General features: G+C 43.8%; 1 protein-coding gene across 1 annotated transcript in view; it reads right to left on the bottom strand.

Annotated features, from left to right (window-relative positions):
* Positions 1-14704, bottom strand: part of sowahd (sosondowah ankyrin repeat domain family d) — a 47245-nt gene that overhangs the window by 18316 nt on the left and 14225 nt on the right. The window lies entirely within an intron of this gene.

Genomic DNA, 14704 nt, shown 5'->3' on the forward strand with positions numbered 1-14704 from the left:
TATGCCTGTGCAAGATCAGTACATGAAAGCTAATAAAGAAATAGTTAAAGTACGTGCCCAATTCCTTTTTAAGTTTCCTGCGGAATCTAAATCCATAATTCAGATCTTAACTTTCTGGGGCGGGGGGAGGGTTCCTAATTCTTCTTCCCCCCCCCCCCCCCCCCCCACACACACACACACAAGAATGTTTAAATCTATGACTTCGAGTTGCTAATCATTTTGCCGGGGAAACAACTTCTCTTTGTCTGCTCTGTATAACACTTTGCAAGCCAATTGTGTTCCCATCCATAATGGATGTTTTTTGTCTGACTGAACCTGATAGCAGTTTGACTTTCAAAGCTGATGGCAGTGAACGCAACGTCAATTTCTTGTATAACACACCACTGCAGAACATAGAAAGCTGGTTCTTTAATAAACAAAAGGACCACCTGCTGGCACCATCGCACCAAGTAAAGAATGCCATTAAATTCTGTTTGAGTCTCCTTTGCTGGACTCAAAGTCTGGTTGCAAGCACAGAAACTCCTGCTCTCATGGACAAACTAAAGGTAAGTGCAAGATCTCTGCTGCAACTGTATATTTGTGAATCAAGCAAGTTTACCTATTAAAAGGTAATCTGGGGGAGATCCAAGATGGTGGTAGTCTGAGTGGTCTGCTGTGCTGGGCTCTGTGCCGTACCCCTAGGCAAGGTGGACCTTTACCCCCGCCCACCCCCCCTTATCAACCACCACCAGGAGAAAAAAGTATTAATTTAAACGTGCTATTTGGAGCTGCTGAAATCGTCTGGGACAGCTTTAAGGTCAGGATGAAGTCCAGTAAAGGAAAGGGGCCTAAAGGAGCACAGCAGACAGGGCACTTCCCTACTGCATCGAGGGTGCCTGCAGCCAGTGTTCAGACTCCTGGGGTGGCCCCTTGGGATCCAGCAGGACAGCAGCACTTACTGCTGGAGTTTGCCAAACTCTGAGAGTGGATTCGAGCAGCAGTTGAGCTACTGTCTGCCGTGCTAAAGAAGCATGAACAGGAAATCCAACTGCTGGAATGAAGACTGGCGGCAGTGGAGGAGAGGACCGCGGCAGCAAAGACTATAGGGGAGATCTCGGGAGGAAGAATCCAAACACTGGAAGACCAGGTTCGGGTCCTTCAGGATCAAGTCGACTACCTGAAAAATATTTTTAAAAAAGGAAAAACTTACGGATTGGGGGTCTCCCGAAACACGAGGAAGGCAAGGACCTTGTAAGCTTTCTGCAGGGGTAGCTTCTGAAGTTCCTGGTATTGGAGTCTGAGTCGGGTCTGGTAATCGTGGAGCGGGTCCACCGGATTGCAATGCTCAGGTCGGACTGGACCTATGTTCCAGTGCGGTCCTTGTGCAACTCCTGTATTATAACTTTGACTCCACGGAAAAGGCGAGGGACTCTGTGAAGTCTTTGAAGTGAAGGACCAGAGTCGGGGTGGGAGGAGAGGGGTTATCATAGTGGACAATGGTTTTGGGGGGGCTTTATAATACCGCCCCCACCTCCCCCCCCCCCCTTCCTACTTCCCTATCCCATTTTGTTGTGGTTATTGATTTTGTATGTACAGTTGTAAAATTATTTTATATATCAGTCAGTTGGGTATTATCTAGGGTCCTTTTTCTTATATATTGCTGTCCTCTTGAATTTGTATTGGGGTGGCTAAGATGAGTGGGGTGTGGGATGGGTATCCATTGTTAACTTTCAGAACGTAAATGACAGGTTTTCCTCGTTTGTGGGCACGATGTCAGCTAAAGGGAGTTAAGATGATAGTAAAGATTGGGAGAGGTGCCCCCTATGGGCAAGGGGGAAGATCTCTAGCGAATTGGGGGTTGTTTGGGTGTCTGTTTCAGTTAAATTTAGTGGGGTTTTTTCAGTTGTAGTCTTTATAGGAATAGTTTTTAGATCTCCGAGTTAATATCTTTGTAACTCGTCACACCTCTAAGTTCTGGATTAGTGGTGCTGGAAGAGCACAGCAGTTCAGGCAGCATCCAAGTAGCTTCGAAATCGACGTTTCGGGCAAAAGCCCTTCATCAGGAATAAAGGCAGTGAGCCTGGAGCGTGGAGAGATAGTAGCACAGAGTACAATGGGTGAGTGGGGGAGGGGATGAAGGTGGAGAGGGTGGAGTGGATAGGTGGAAAAGGAGATAGGCAGGTAGGACAAGTCCGGACAAGTTATGGGGACAGTTACTGAGCTGGAAGTTTAGAACTAGGGTGAGGTGGGGGAAGGGGAAATGAGGAAGCTGTTGAAGTCCACATTGATGCCCTGGGGTTGAAGTGTTCCGAGGCGGAAGATGAGGCGTTCTTCCTCCAGGCGTCTGGTGGTGAGGGAGCGGCGGTGAAGGAGGCCCAGGACCTCCATGTCCTCGGCAGAGTGGGAGGGGGAGTTGAAATGTTGGGCCACGGTGCGGTGTGGTTGATTGGTGCGGGTGTCCCGGAGATGTTCCCTAAACGCTCTGCTAGGAGGTGCCCAGTCTCCCCAATGTAGAGGAGACCGCATCGGGAGCAACGGATACAATAAATGATATTAGTGGATGTGCAAGTAAAACTTTGGATGTGGAAGGCTCCTTTAGGGCCTTGGATAGAGGTGAGGGAGGAGGTGTGGGCGCAGATTTTACAGTTCCTGCGGTGGCAGGGGAAAGTGCCAGGATTGGAGGGTGGGTTGTTTGGGGGCGTGGACCTGACCAGGTAGTCGCGGAGGGAACGGTCTTTGCAGAAGGCAGAAAGGGGTGGGGAGGGAAATATATCCTTGGTAGTGGGGTCTGTTTGGAGGTGGCGGAAATGTCGGTGGATGATTTGGTTTATGCGAAGGTTGGTAGGGTGGAAGGTGAGCACCAGGGGCGTTCTGTCCTTGTTACGGTTGGAGGGGCGGGGTCTGAGGGCAGAGGTGTGGGTTGTAGACGAGATGCATTGGAGGGCATCTTTAACCACGTGGGAAGGGAAATTGAGGTAGTTGGAGGGCATCACCTCTAAATTCCCTACTCCTGGGAAACCACAGATTGCCCTGGATGACCATGGCTAGTGATTTGTTCAGGTGGTGCACCTGGGATATAAAAGGGAGCCATTCTCCTATTTAAAAGAAAGAAGGTCTTATCAAGCCTCAGGAAAGAAAGGGTGGACATTGCCCTCCTACAAGAGACTCATCTAACTGATAAGGAACATCTGAAACTGCAGCAGGGGACTTACGACAGGGTATTTTTCTCATCCTTCAGTTCTAAGAGTAGAGGAGTGGCTATACTGATAAGAAGGAACTTACCTTTCCAGGTAACTGAGCAGATTAAGGATGAACATAGATGGTTTACATTCTTAAAGCCCTAAAACATGAAGAATACGGCGTTTTGAATGTATATTGTCCCCCAGCGCACCCTCCTTAATTCAGCCATTGCATCAATTAGAAAATTAAGAATCTTAGGGTTCGCTGTAGGATTATAGGAGGGGATTTTAACGGCCTAATAGATCCAGAGATTGACAGGGTGCCAAAAGGCCTGGCAGATACGCCCGTGCAGTCTAAGCATTTGGTGGATATGTGAGGTGAGTTGGGATTAGTGGATATGTGTAGGTACCTCCACCCTAATGGAAGAGACTTCATGTTCTATTCCAACCCACACAAGTGCCATATGCAAATTGACATGCGTTTATGCCAGCTGACGGTCTGGACAGAACATTGGTGTGCAAAATTGGGAATACAGCTGTTTCGGATCATGCGCCAGCGTATTTAGGTGTTAAAATCAAGGGTAGTGGAATGGATGTACATCACTGGTGCATGGATCCATTTTTGTTAAGGGATAGCAAATTTGTTGAATATGTTATAAGAGAGTTCAGGGCCTTTTGGGATACTAGTTCAGGTATGGCTAGTAATCCAGCAACGCTTTGGGAGGCCACTATGGCATATTTACAAAATTGGTCTGTGTGAAGCATGTTCCCTAGGGTCCTTCCCTTTCATTAAAATGAGGGAGATATTAGCCTCCCTAAGAGAAGTTGGCAGACAATCCTGTGTGTAAGAATAGTTGTACATATCCAGAAGTGGTTCTGCTAACATGTTTACAAATTCCTTATAGAATGCAGTTGGGGATCCATCTGATCACTTCATATTCGATTGACTAGAAAGAAGCAGAGGGAGGAGCAGCAACGGATGCTGGAGTCCCAGCTGAAGGTGGATGAGAAAACATTATAATAGGCCGCGATTGGTTTAAGCTTCAGTGGGTCACAGCTCTCCGGGCTGCTCTCGACTCAATGCACACACACAAGTGGCTTCTAAAAAAAGGTCTCCTTTGCCAAACAAAGGCTGATTGAATTTGGAGATAAGCCTGGTAGATATCTGGCTTGTTTAACTAGGAGGAAAAAAGCTTCCCAATCTATTATGTTAGCGAGATATGATTACCTGCTAATTGAAGATGATCTGTGTTAGGTTTAGGGAATACTTTGCAGAGCTATATTGGTTGGAAGGGGGGCGAACACGGTATAATGGGAATGCAGTCCATTTTTGAAAATCTGGGCCTCCCCAATATAATTACGGAGCAGGCTTCCTTTTTGAATGCGCCTTTAACGGTACAGGAAGCAATAAGGTATCTCCAGGGTGGCAAAGCACTGGGGCCAGATGGATTCCCAACTGCATTCTATAAGGAATTCGTAAACATGTTAGTGGAGCCACTTCCGGAGATACACAAATATTCTTACACACAGGATTGTCTGCTGATTTCTCTCAGGGAGGCTAATATCTCCCTCATTTTAAAGAAAAGGAAGGACCCTGAGGAATATGCTTCATACAAACCAATTTCGCTGTTGAATGTAGATTTTAAAATTTTATCCAAGATGCTGACTCTGAGGTTGTAGAAGGTCCTGCCCCATATTATAAAAGAAGACCAGACAGGTTTTGTTAAGGGCCGTAGCTCCTCCAACAATATTAGGAGAGTACTGAACACAGTACAGGTATTACAGCAAAGATTGATTCTGGGTTTGGTGGTCTCCCTTGACGCAGAAAAGATGTTTGATCGGATAGAATGGCTGTATTTATTTGAGGTTCTAGAACATTTTGGATTGGGGGGATCCTTTGCCAGATGGGTAGCAGTACTGTATAATGATCCTCAGGCGGCAATCATTACAAATGGTATTAAGTCAAATAACTTTAATATTGGAAGAGGTAGTCGACAGGGGTGTCGTTTGTCACTGCTGTTATTTACCTTGGCGATTGAACCGTTAGCCAAAGCTATCAGGAGGGATCCTGAAACAGTTGCGATAAAGGTGGGAATGGGAGAGCATAAGATTACCCTATATGTTGATGGTGTCCTTTCATAATTGGCCAATCCAGAGAAGTCTGTTCCTCGATTGATCCAAACAATTAATTCATATGGTGGTTTCTCGGTTACAGAATCAATTTTACAAAATCGGAAACCATGCAGGTAGGGGGATTAGTGGAGGTGCTTAATCTGAAGGATGCAATGCAATTCCTGTTTAGATGGTTACCAAAAGGTTGTTTTGTGTTTGGGAATTTTTGTTACCCTTTTCTTCCACCAGCTGTATAATATTCGTCATTTACCCCATTGGTGGGAACCCAAGGATTTAAACCTGGGACAATGGGCTCAGGCTTTAAGGCATAGGAGAATAAGGGAATCTTCTGTGTGGGAGACTTACTCAAGAGGAAGGTCCTGATGTCATTTAGTCAGTTAAGTCAGAAATATAAATTGTCTAATAGGGACCTTTTCTGATATTTCCAGATAAGGGACTATATACAGAGGAAGACCACACTCCTGGATCAATGTTAGAAATTAGACATGGAGAAAAGAATACTCCAATGTATGGGTGCTCTTTCACTCAGTATTTTATATCATTTACAGAAAGGTTATGCACTGGGGGTCATGGAAGGACTCTGTAGGCCATGGAATCAAGAGTTAGGAGAGGATATTTCATCAGAGGTATGAGAAGACATCTGGGGGAATGTAAGGAGAGTCTCAGTATGTAACAGCGCAGGCCATGCAATTGAAGATCTTACTCGGGCCTCATATGGTGCAAATAGGCTAGCTACGTTCAAGAGAGGAGTATCATCAGTGTGTCCCAGATGTAAAATTAGTATAGGCACTCTTACACACTGCTACTGGTCCTGTTATAAGATCCAAAGATACTGGAATGCTATAGTAAGGGAGCTAAACATCGTCCTGGGGATTGAAATTAATGAGGATCTGGTATTTCTTTTGGGGTTGCCCTCTCTGGGAGAACACGGGAAGAGATTGTGTGCAATATTCTTACCCATTGTGCAGGGAAGAACATTCTAGTGAATTGGATGTCAGAAAAACCACCAGGTCTTAAGGGATGGTGCAGGCTGGTGATGCAGCATCTTCCCCAAGACTACCTCACAAATATGGTGCACCACAAAACAGAGCAGTTTTACAAGACACGGTGGCCCTTTTTAACTTATATTGATGCTGACTTATCAGCAATATGAATTAGGGCCATGGTATAGCTGTGGGAATCAGTATGGGGTGCCTGTGGGTCCCTGGGAGGAGGAGACTGGAGGTAAAAGAATATAATTACTGTAGATGGTGCTCCCGGGGATGGAAGCCTCATTGGAGATGTGACGAGTGAGATAGAATAAAGTAGTGAGATATTATTTAAGTTATTTGAATTTAGTTTAAGTTAGTATTTATTTAATATGTTTGTAGTTTAGTTTAAGTTAAGTAGATATGTTTATTCTGGTAGAATAGTAGGTTGTTTCTTTAACAATGGTACTGTGTCATGGCCTTTTTTGTACTGCCTTTTCTGTTTCGATGGTTTTTTTTATATATAAATGTTTGTAAAAGATTTTAAAAGGTTTTCAATAAAAATACTTAGTTTAAAAAAAAGCTAATCTATCTGCCGGTCAAGGCACTGTTCAAACTGGGAGAAGAGCAGTGCTAGTTCTGCCTGATGAAAGTTGAATAGTAGCTTTAATTAGCTCAACAAAAGTGTAAAGGATAACTTCACTCTAGTTTGTGAGCCAAAATGTAAATAGGAATCTGTGTTGGAGATGTATATTAGAAAGATAAAGGAAACCTATATTGCGGGGGTCAACAACATGTTGATTGCAAAGAGCTGACTTTTTGCCAATGATTATTAAAGTTGGAAAATCATCAATAGATTATAGAATTAGTGATATCAATATGCTGCCACATACTAGCTAACTAGTTTTCCAGAACTAGCCAGCGATGAAAGGAGGGTGGCACGAGAAGCGAGACAGGAAGAAGCAGCCAAATGGGTAAAGGAAGAGTGGAAATACTAATGACACCAGCAGCTAAAGAGGCTGCCAAGGGAACGAGGAATCCGGAGACTCTCAAGGTAAGTCTGATTGACTCAAAGAACAGATGCTGACTCATCCAATGGACGGGAAGCCAATTTTCTATCAATTTAAATTTTATATTTTTGTAATTCAACTGTAGTTACCTTTATCAATTTCTATAGTTTTCTTAATTTTTTCTGTAAGTTGTAATATTTTTCATCCTTTTTGAAAGGTTGGTGACTTCTGCTTTGGTCTTATTTGTTAAAAGGAAAGTATAAATGGAAAGGCATGTACAGTGAGGAATGTGTAAGACATTGTAATGGATCTGGGAAGGAAAGCATTCCCACAAGGCAGACAGAATAAGAAGTAAATTGACTATTCCTCTGCTTAAACCACCTTTTTAAATGGTTTGTCATAGCTGATGTCAAAATACATCTCCTTGAATGTATCAGTCTGAGAGGAAAAAAGAATCATGTCTTACGATTGTCAAGAGAATGCCAGCAGAGCTTTAAAATTTTTAGTAAATGCTTCAATGTCACTTTCTGATATTGATCATTAATTGCTCATGGCTCCCATTATTTAAACAGTAAACTCCCTAATGGCATCTGCAATCCCAATAGTACAATCTTTTGTTCTAATTCGTATGCAATAGTCACCATTGCTAGTGCAAATACTGCTTGGGGACAAGGTTTAATTTAATCACTAATTAACCTTTTCATTAGATAATAGACAGTTGAATCTAAACAGGTCAAGGAGCGGGCCATGGAGGGGGTCATCTCTGGTGACTGCCTGCCCCTCTTCTGTTAACTTCAAGCTTGGGTTTTATTGGAGAGGGAGCATGTAACGTCCGTCAATGCTCTTTGCCGTTAGGAAGAGATGGCTATGTGGGGGATGGAGTGCTTTTAGTTTAGTTCCTGCCTTCACTCCCTACCTACCCCTTCCCCCTTCACTTTTTTCAAGTATGCATTGCCCTTATTAGACTTTGCTTGTTAATGTTTCACGAGCCTCACGGGTGCTTTCCTGTTAATGGAAAAATATATAATAAAGCTTTAGCGCAAAAAAAGCCAGTTAAGCTGTGGAATTAGTAAACTGCTGGTGTTTGTTGGCCTTTTTCCCAATGTGCATGATTACTAAAAGAAGAGCAGAAGGGGTACAAAGATGTGTTGAAAATTGTTTAATATATTTATGTTAGGCATGAGTTGAATTTGTAGTGTGCTACAGTGGCTTCTGATCCACTGATAACCTTTTTTTAATCTTCATGTTCAAACCTTCCACAGCATTTTCACCCACAATCCTGCACCCAATCTCAATTTCTGTCACATCTTTCATCCCTACAATTCTTTGATATCTGCATTCCTACACCTTTTGGCTTTTTGTGCATTTGTATCCTTACGTCCCATCTCTGGTGGCTTTTCCTTCAATGGACTTAAAACTAAGTACCTGTGAAGTACCTTGAAAACTTTTATTACATAAATGTGCTACATTGTTATATTGGGAAGTGGACTGAGCCAAGGGTGGTAGCCCAGAAAGCACCAATGGAAAAGCATAGAATTGACAGAATCACATATTATTTAATTTTTTTTTAAACAAGTGGTTGCTTTAGAATGTGACTATCTGTGGCTCCATAGCTCTCATATCTCTGTCCAAATCCTTTCCTTTTTCTTATGTCACTGCATTGCTATCATGCCTCTTTTTTTTTTAAGCAATAGACCCTAACCGCTGCAATTTCTTTCTTTACAACCTTTCTTGCTTTCAAGAGGATTTTTAAAATGTATTTTACCAAGTTTTATTTTATTCACCTGGCCTCATGCATAGCCTAGTATTGTGCTGTTTGGTTACTCCTGTGAAGTGCCTTTCAGATGTCATCCTACTGGTGACAAACAGACTGAAGGGTTATGTAGAAATCCTGTTCTCGTATCATTTCATTCTTTACTTTGTTGAAAATAAAACAATCTCACAAAGAAATTGAGGGTTTGGTTAAGAAAAAGGAAGCATGTGTAAGGTATAGACAGGATAGATCGAGTGAATCCTAAGAAGAGTATAAAGGCAGGAGAAGTATACTTAAGAGGGAAATCAGGGGGGCAAAAAAGGGACATGAGAGAGCTTTGGCAAATAGAATTAAGGAGAATCCAAAGGGTTTTTACAAACCCATTAAGGACAAAAGGGTAACTAGGGAGAGAATAGGGCCCCTCAAAGATCAGCAAGGCGGCCTTTTTGTGGAGCTGCAGAAAATGGGGGAGATATTAAATGAGTATTTTGCATCAGTATTTAATGTGGAAAAGGATATGGAAGATATAGACTGTAGGGAAATAGATGGTGACATCTTGCAAAATGTCCATATTACAGAGGAGGAAGTGCTGGATGTCTTGAAATGCATAAAGGTGGATTAATCCCCATGACCTGATCAGGTGTATCCTAGAACTCTATGGGAAGCTAGAGAAGTGATTGCTGGGCCTCTTGCTGAGATATTTGTATCATCGATAGTCACAGGTGAGGTGCCGGAAGACTGGAGGTTGGCAAACGTGGTGCCACTGTTTAAGAAGGGTGGTAAGGACAAGCCAGGGAACTATTGAGCAGTGAGCCTGACGGTGGTGGGTAAGTTGTTGGAGGGAATCCGGAGGGACAGGATGTACATGTATTTGGAAGGGTAAAGACTGATTAGGGATAGTCAACATGGCCTTGTGCATGGGAAATCATGTCTCACAAACTTGATTGAGTTTTTTGAAGAAATAACAAAGAGGATTGATGAGGGAAGAGCGGTAGATGTGACCTATATGGACTTCAGTAAGGCTTTCAACAAGGTTTCCCATGGGAGACTGGTTAGCAAGGTTAGATCTCACGGAATACAGGCAGAACTCGCCATTAGGATACAGAACTAGCTCAAAGGTAGAAGACAGAGGGTGGTGGTGGAGGGCTAATTTGCAGACTGGAGGCCTGTGACCAGTGGAGTGCCACAAGGATCGGTGCTGGGTCCTCTACTTTTTGTCATTTATATAAATGATTTGGATGCAAGTATAGTTATTAAGTTTGCAGATGAAATGGACAGCGAAGAAGGTTACCTTAAAATTCAATTGGATCTTGATCAGATGGTAAAAACAATGACTGCAGATGCTGAAAACCAAATACTGGATTAGTGGTGCTGGAAGAGCACAGCATTTCAGGCAGCATCCAACGAGCAGCGAAATCGACGTTTCGGGCAAAAGCCCTTCATCAGGAATAAAGGCAGTGAGCCTGAAGCATGGAGAGATAAGCTAGAGGAGGGTGGAGGTGGGGAGAAAGTAGCATAGAGTACAATGGGTGAGTGGGGGAGGAGATGAAGGTGATAGGTCAAGGTGGAGAGGGTGGAGTGGATAGGTGGAAAAAGAGATAGGCAGGTCGGACAAGTCCGGACAAGTCAAGGAGATAGTTACTGAGCTGGAAGTTTGAAACTAGGATGAGGTGGGGGAAGGGGAAATGAGGAAGCTGTTGAAGTCCGCATTGATGCCCTGGGGTTGAAGTGTTCCGAGGTGGAAGATGAGGCGTTCTTCCTCCAGGCGTCTGGTGGTGAGGGAGCGGCGGTGAAGGAGGCCCAGGGCCTCCATGTCCTCGGCAGAGTGGGAGGGGGAGTTGAAATGTTGGGCCACGGGGCGGTTTGGTTGATTGGTGCGGGTGTCTCGGAGATGTTCCCTAAAGCGCTCTGCTAGGAGGCGCCCAGTCTCCCCAATGTAGAGGAGACCACATCGGGAGCAACGGATACAATAAATGATATTAGTGGATGTGCAGGTGAAACTTTGATGGATGTGGAAGGCTCCTTTAGGGCCTTGGATAGAGGTGAGGGAGGAGGTGTGGGCACAGGTTTTACAGTTCCTGCGGTGGCAGGGGAAAGTGCCAGAATGGGAGGGTGGGTCGTAGGGGGGTGTGGACCTGACCAGGTAGTCACGGAGGGAACGGTCTTTGCGGAAGGCGGAAAGGGGTGGGGAGGAAAATATATCCCTGGTGGTGGGGTCTTTTTGGAGGTGGCGGAAATGTCGGATGGGCCAATTGGCTGAGAAGTGGCAGATGCAGTTTAATTCAGATAAATGCGAGATGCTGCATTTTGGGAAAGCAAATCTTAGCAGGACTTATACACTTAATGGTAAGGTCCTAGGGAGTGTTGCTGAACAAAGAGACCTTGGATTGCAGGTTCATAGCTCCTTGAAAGTGGAGTCGCAGGTAGATAGGATAGTGAAAGCGGTGTTTGGTATGCTTCCTTTATTGGTCAGAGTATTGAGTACAGGAGTTGGGAGGTCATGTTGCGGCTGTACAGGACATTGGTTAGGTCACTGTTGGAATATTGTGTGAAATTCTGGTCTCCTTCCAATCAGAAAGATGTTGTGAAACTTGTAAATCTTTTCTGAAACCCTTTCAAAGATGTTGCCAGGGTTGGAGGATTTGAGCTATCGGGAGAGGCTGAACAGGCTGGGGCTGTTTTTCCTGGAGCGTCAGAGGATGAGGGGTGACCTTATAAAGGTTTACAAAATCATGAAGGCATGGATAGGACAAACAGAGAAAGTCTTTTCCCCGGGGTGGAGGAGTCCAGAACTAGAGGGCATAGGTTTAGGGTGAGCGGGGAAAGATATAAAAGAGACCTAAGGGGCAACTTTTTCACACAGAGGGTGGTATGTGTATGGAATGAGCTGCCAGAGGATGTGGTGGAGGCTGGTACAATTGCAACATTTAAGAGGCATTTGGATGGGTATATGAATAGGAAGGGTTTGGAGGGATATGGGCCAGGTGCTGGCAGGTGGGACTAGATTGGGTCGGGATATCTGGTCGGTGTGGACGGGTTGGACCATGCTGTATATCTCTATGACACTATGGCCAGGTTATGGTCCAATAGGTTTATTTGGAAGCATTAGCTTTCGGAACACTGCTCCTTCATCAGGTGGTTGTGGAGTATAAGATCGTGAGACGTAGAATTTATTGCAAAAGTTTGCAGTGTAATGCAACTGAAATGATACATTGAAAAAGACCTGGATTGTTTGTTCAGTCTCTCATTTTTTTTAGAATGATAATGTTGGTTTCATTCTTTCATATGTAAATCCGAGAACTATTTTCAAAGTTACATTCTCAAGAACTTTATCAGAAATGACATGGCACCTATTGTTAATGTATTGAAGGTGTGAGATTAAAGTCTGTCTGTCTGTCTGTGCCCCAGTGTTCAGACTGATTCTATTTCTAATAAAGGGATTTATAGAATCTTACTTGGATTCATGCACCTTTTGAGCAAAATAGAATGTAATTCTGCAAGTGCAAAGTTACCGCACAAATTTGTGTGTGTGTGTGTGTGTGTGTGTATGTGTGTGAGTGTAAAGGGTTATAAGTCTGTGATAGGGAGTGTGTATGTGTGAGCGTATGCGAGAGAGCTTGTGTATGAGAGAAGTTCTGTGTGAGTGTATTGGTCTGTAGGAGTGTGTGTGTGTGAGTGTGTGAGTGTGTGTGTGAGAGAGAGAGAGAGAGTGTAATGCAGTGGGGTCACCTCTAGTGTGACATGAACCCAAGGTCTCGGATGAACGGGGTACGATGCTCAACTTATCAACTGCTAGTTCCGATGTGCCACCGCAAGAATGAGCTTCGTTGTCCAGTACTTCCCAGGAGCCAAAAAACTACGTCATGTTCTTTGCAACCTGCAACATATTATCAGTGAGGATGAGTACCTAGCTAAGACCTTCCCACATCTCCACTTCTCACCTTTTAAACAGCCACCAAACCTCAAATGATCATTGTCTGCAGCTAACTGCCTGGCCTTCAGGACACCATACAACCCTGTCACAGCAGCCACTGCAAAGCGTGTCACTGTTGACACGGATACCACCATTACATATGGGAACACCACCCACCATATGGGGACACGGCCAACATTGTCTATCTCTTACACTGCAGGCAAGGATGCCCTGAGGCATGATACATTGGGGAAGCCGAGCAGAGGCTACACCAATGGATAAGTTGACACTGCGCAACAATCACCAGCCAGGAGTGTTCCCTCCCAGTCAGGGAACACTTCAGCAGTCTGGGACATTCAGCCTCGGACCTTCGGGTGACCATCCTCCAAGGCGAACTTCAGGACGAGCAACACCACAGAGTGGCCGAGTAGAGGCTGATAGCTAAGTTTGGTATCCATGAGGATGGCCTCAACTGGCACCTGGGGTTCATGTCACACTACAGGTGACCCACTGCACTATGTACAGACAGACAGACATAGATGCACACAAACACACACAAACAAACACACATGCATACATATTCTCTTTCTCATATGCTGACACTACACCCCCCCCCCCCCCCCCCACACACACACACACGCACCCTCTAACAGACTTATATTCCTTTACACTTTCACATGTATACATGTACACACACACACACACACACACACACACACACAGGTTTGCAGGGTGAATTTGTACTTGCAGAATTATGTTATATTTTGCTCAAAAACTGCATGAGTCCATGTCAGATTCTGTAAATTCCTTTATTAGAAATCAAATCAGTCTGAACATTGACAGACTTTAACCTCACACCTTCAATGCATTATCTGAGGCGACGTGGAACTTATTGTTAAAGTTCACTTGAGAATGTAACTTTAAAAAATTAGTTCTGGGATTTACATATAGAAGAACTGAAACAGACATGGTCATTCTAAAAGATGACAGACTTAACAAACAATCCAGGTATTTTTCAATATATCATTTCAGTTGCATCACACTGTAACCTTTTGCTATGAATTCTATGTCTTACGATCTTATACTGCACAACCACCTGATGAAGGAGCAGTGCTCCGAAAGGTAGTAGTTCCACCGGCATCTCTGAGTCATTCTTTTCTTTGGCTTTTCATTTAGATAACAAGCCCATATTTCCTCTGGTGGAGAGCAGTTGATCTTTGGGCTTCCTGAAAATGCTGCACTGTAATGAATCTTTTGTTTAAATATGTCCAAAAACTTGCTGATTTTTCTTTTCTACATGTGGCTGTTCTTGCATTGTGTTCTCCACTTTAAATGCCACTGGCTTTTTAAAAGTTTAATTTGTTTGCAATTTCTCCTTCAATGTAACCATTCCAGGCTTGTACGTGTGTGAATACTTATTCAAAAAAGCTTAGACAAATACTTAAATCAGTATTTCCACAAAACTTATCTGGTCAAAGTTGCTCTAATTCTTAAGCCATTTAGAAGTGACAGACTTAAAGATGAAGACATGTCCCATTGTTAATACTGTTTCACTTTGCCAATCTATTTGCTTTGCAAGTCTGCCTTTGATATACCCCCAACAGTTATCTCACTTCAGCTGCATTCTTTAGGACTGATTCAATGATACAGTGCGTACTGGAAGCTCACTCTCATTGTTCAAAGTTAAAAATCACACAACACCAGGTTATAGTCCAATAGGTTTAATTGGAAGCACTGGCTTTCGGAGCGCCGCTCCTTCATCAGATGGT

The sequence above is a fragment of the Chiloscyllium punctatum genome, chromosome 25, assembly GCF_047496795.1.
Source record: "Chiloscyllium punctatum isolate Juve2018m chromosome 25, sChiPun1.3, whole genome shotgun sequence".
Classification (NCBI taxonomy): Eukaryota; Metazoa; Chordata; class Chondrichthyes; order Orectolobiformes; family Hemiscylliidae; genus Chiloscyllium; species Chiloscyllium punctatum.